This window comes from Montipora capricornis, chromosome 8, assembly GCF_036669925.1.
Source record: "Montipora capricornis isolate CH-2021 chromosome 8, ASM3666992v2, whole genome shotgun sequence".
Taxonomy (NCBI): Eukaryota; Metazoa; Cnidaria; class Anthozoa; order Scleractinia; family Acroporidae; genus Montipora; species Montipora capricornis.
Genome location: NC_090890.1, coordinates 13667345 through 13672344, shown reverse-complemented (window position 1 = coordinate 13672344; position 5000 = coordinate 13667345). Strand labels below are relative to the sequence as shown.

Genomic DNA, 5000 nt, shown 5'->3' with positions numbered 1-5000 from the left:
AGATGACTCTTACAGCACCATACTCTGAAGTGGTTTAAAATGTGGTTTGACACATCAATAGTTTCTTCGACCTCTTTCCCAATGTAGTAGATAGTAGTGTCATCTGCAAACATATGGATACATCCAATTTTGGGCGAATTTGGTAGGTCGTTGACATATATTGCAAAGAGTCTGGGTCTCAGTAGAGAACCTTGGGGAACAACGATGGCAATTTGTCATAGCTTTGATCTTGCGGCGTTGACATTGACATATTGGGATCTTTCATGAAGGCAGCTTGCAATCCACTCGTGGAATACACCAGAGACTCCTTAGTCTGACAATTTGGATTTAAGGATGACATGATCGACAGTGTCAAATGCCTTCTTAAAGTCGACAAAAAGAACACCAACTTTATAGCCATCATCAATTGCCTTTTTCCATGTTTCAGTTAAGTACAAAAGTAGTGATTCAGTGGAGACACCTTTCTTGAAGCCCCACTGATTTGGGTGTATAAGATCATTAGTTCCAAGGTGAGAATGTAAGGAATCACAGACAATGTCCTCTAAAATTTTGCTGTTCAAATTGAGCATTGTCAATGGTCGGTAGTTGGTTCAGTCTGATTTAATCCCTTTCTTGTGTACCAGGACGACCTCTCCAGTCCTCCAGATACTGGGGAAAATGCCACATTGAATACTATTTTTAAAGATGTTAAAGAGACCTTCAAAAAGTGACTCGGCAGCCACTGCCATATCGCGTGATGTTATTTGTCAGGACCACCTGTTTTCTGTTTGATGTGAGTTAATTTCAGTTTAATTTGTTCTTCGGAGAAGGCTACCTGATCCAGAACAGCAGCTCCAGGGTTAAAAGATGCTAATGGCTGGTTAAGTGATGCACCAGAATCATGATGAAACTTTTCAGCAAGCTTGGTTCCAGTATTTTCAAAATAACTATTCATTTCCTCAGCCTTGTTGTAGTGATTCGTCAAGATATTCCCATCGCTATCTTGCTCTGGAGGTATTGGCTTTCTCACGTTTTTTCCCTCAGTTTTCCTTACAATGCGCCGAACATTTTTACTGTTCTCAGCTTCTGCAAATTGCTCTCTCCAATGAGAGATTTCCACATCACGTATCAGTCTCTTGACTCGATTTATACAGCTTTATACAGGCTCCAAGTATGAGCATCTTTGTTGACCTTGTAGAGTTTCAGAAGACGATGTTTGTTTTGTTCTTTCTTTATTTCGTTGGTTATTATCCATGGGAGTTGATTTTTCCTCTTTCTCACTTGTCTGGTTGGGATGTGGTCAGATACTATTCTCCGATAAAGGTGTTACCATGCCCAGACCTGATCTTCAATATCGTCGAAAATCTCGCATACACTCCAGGGAGCGCTTTGGATGTCGTTTCTAAATTTCTGATGGTTGAAAGTTCTGTAATTATTTATGGTCTTAATCATCAGGGGGCTTTTTTTCCTTTCTCATTCGCAAATTTGCATACACAAAACTGTGGTCAGATATTTCCAAGTGGGACACACCAGCCGAAGTGATTTTCTCTGGATGGCTAACAATCATCAAATGGATTAATGTTTGTGCTACATAAGAAATTCTGGTCGGTTCTTTTGATACATTTCGTCCCATATGATCTTAAAATATGCAGAAGACGCCTGCCAAAATAAGATTCCACACCCTCATTCCTTTTAGAGGACAAGTCGGAGTTTAGGTCGCCCATAATTACAATATTTTCTTGTAGACCAGAGCTTCTCAAGCATAACGTTAAATGTGCCATAAAAGGAAAGATCCGTTGGCGGCCTGTACACACAAACAATTAGCCATGTTTGAGATAGGCATTTTACATTTATCCATACTCCTTCGATTGTGCTAGGAACTTCCATCTTTTGCTCCTCGTATGCTGCTAAGGAGTCCTTGTAATACAATAGAACCCGCCGCCATTTCTGTCGCGATCATTACGAATTGTGAAATATCCCTCGATTCCAATGTCTTCGTCGGTGGTGTCATTTGTCAGCTTGATCTCCGTTATGGCAAGAATGTAATGACTAGTTTTAACTAGTAACACAAATCTTTGATAGCTTTCCCTTCAGACCGTTTACGTTGATGTGACCAAGGTTTAAACCTGGGTGCTCGTAAAGATTGTGATTGATGGCAGCAAATTCATGGATTGATCAATTCCAGTTAGGGTTTGAGTGGAAGAATGGTTGTTTCATTCTCGTTCGTTGGTAGCTCCGAACAGACATTACAAAGCCACTGAAGATCAAGATTATCAGCATACGATCTGTAACTTTGTAGTTGCATGTCCACACATTGTCTTACGTGAAACCATCCATTACACAAGTCATAGCAGACTCCATGTTGGTTGCCTTTGACTGGCTTCTTACAAATCCCACACGCATCCAAGATATTACGAGGGCCAGGAATTGGGCAAATATGTCCACTCATGAGTAAAAAAGACAGGGACAGCCATGTGTTCCATTTCCTTTCAGGAGTAATACAAAATGCTCTCCCCGCACCAAAGGCAACATGGCGCCGACCTCCTCGCTCCTGAGAGTACAACCAACAGAATCCTTTGTAATCTAATCCATCCTTTCTTGAACTGCCCCAGAAAGTATCAAAACAGGCCTCTGATCGAGCACAGATTTTGGGACCGTACTTAGGAGAACCAGCTTTTTCAAAAAAGGAATGAGGTGCAGATATAGTAGGAGCAATTTAAAGCTCGTGTGACTGGGAGCCATCTTACTGTATTCTCTCATGTAAACAATAACAACTCACCGTCACTTTAGAGACCTTCTGTTCCATGCTTGCGTGTACTTCTCCTCGTAAAACACTCTGCTTGTAAGTAAATGCTTCAATGTGATCTCATTTAAAGTGGTTTTCCCCCTTTTTTATAGATTTCTTTCTAAGAAGAAAGAAAGAAGCAAAGCAATGGATAATGTCGCGGCTTTGAATAGAATGCGTGTTTGTTGAGAAGTGAGATTTTTGGCACCATGGAAACGTGACGTGGCTGCTTAAGGACTCTATTCTCGAGTATGGTAAAGGCAGAGGAAGAGTGGAAACCCCATTAATGTTCAATTTTTTTAATGGTATGTCATGACAAAGAAAAAACATTGTTTATGAAAATCCATGAATGATTTTTTGATTTTTTTCTGTGATTGGTGGACAGGGCTTTTGTGTTATTGCCCCAAAGCTATGGAACTCGCTTCCAGTAAAATTCGCAACACTAAATCTTGAACAATTTTAAGAATACGATAAACGCATTTATCTAGGCTAGCGTTTATACTTATGATTTAATTGGAATGATTTTTATTTATGCATTTATTTTTGCATCTGGCTACATATTTATCTAGTGTTTTTATTGTGGGTTTTTAAGCTCATTTTACATTATAACATTTTTAGTTTTTGATCATTGTAATGCGCGGGTGACCATTTATATTCATGTAACCTACGCAATGTAAGTGTTCGATTGGATCACAGGGTCAAGCCTGGTTAACTGCTGAACATTTTTGCACGCTTTTGGCCCGACATGGTAGTGGCCATACTACATCAACTAAAGGTCTTAACAGCCAACGCTTTTCGTGTTCAAGTGGAAAACGTTTTGGAAAATATTTTTCCTGCCTTATTTGCTGGTTTCAATCCAGGTTTGAGATACATAGCTGTGGTCAGGACCACACTTGTTTCTATGCAGTTCTTCAAGTCAAGCATCAGAGGGATATAAACTTAAGAGGCAGTCCCGCTAAGAGCGGTCCGGCTGATTTCGCGTCAGAAAAAAGTTTCCCTTTATACTTGGTACACTTAAAAGGGTTTGGTATGCAAGTAACAAAAATGCTTTTCTTATTGGCAGATGATTTATTTTTGCTTCGCTACAGGCTCGATCTCGTTAAGGCCAATCGGTCTCCCTTGCAGAGAGATTTAAAGGCTGAAATCTGCCGTTTCTTGAGGGCCACGTCATATCAAAACTAGAAGAATTACCTTTTATTGACAAATGAGCAAAATATCGAAACTATTGATAATTTTGGCGATAAGCTGTAAACCCCAAGAGACATTCCTCTGAACAGGTCAAATGACTGTCTAGAAACATGGTCAAATTCAAGAGCAAAAATCTCGATTGTGGGACAATCAATTCAACGCTTTTTCAATTTTATTTGAAAATACACACAAAAAGATCTGCAAAGAAAATGAAATGCATTTATTCGATCAGTTAGCAAGAAATACTTTCCGGTACTGCATAGATTCTCAAAAAGCCTACCAAGCCTTCTTCACAAACAAACACTGGCAACTCGCATTCAAAAAAGTTCATTCAACTCACTCTTTGCTCTAATTAACTTTACTTTGAACAAGAAAAACTCTCGCATATTTAAGGAGATAACCATACCATTGAAAGAGCCAGATTTTACTGTAGAGGGAATTACTCTTAAAGGGGCTAGATCACGCTATTTTAGGTAATTTTGGTTTAATTTTGTTTAATTTTGTTAATTATCGAGGTCTAAACGTCAAATTGGCAGAGCAAGAGTCTTTTATTTTCAAAATCACGGCCACATAACAACTGAGAATGATTTTTCCAGCTTTGTAAATGACATTTTAATATAGACTGATGTAATTTTGAAAAACGGTGGGACAACGTTTTTCAAATTTACCAAAATTCAATCCATTTCAATCCTCTCCAGTTTTGTCCATCCATGTCCCTTCTTGGCTTCCCTGCATTTTGTTGGAGATCTTCTATAGTTTTGAACAGTTATTTTGATATTTTAGTTAATTATATGACCATTTCATCAGTGCTGAAATTGCCTAAAATTGCATGACCTAGCCCTCTAACTTCAGTATTTACATTTGGTAGTGAGTTTGTAGCGAGGAATCAGTAGAAAACCACCGCACCGGGTTTAAGCAGACTTTCCAGACTTTTATTCTAACAACGAGCAGGGGTGTGCTCCACGACTCCAAATTATATGCCTAAAACACTCCTCAAAACAAAAACTGACACTTCGACCACGAGTTACCTTTGACCCTTACAGTGGTT

At 39.1% G+C, this 5000-nt stretch overlaps 1 pseudogene; it reads right to left on the bottom strand.

Moving 5' to 3' along the window:
- The window catches only part of LOC138013707 (uncharacterized), an 8223-nt pseudogene that overhangs the window by 2132 nt on the left and 1091 nt on the right, over nucleotides 1-5000 (bottom strand).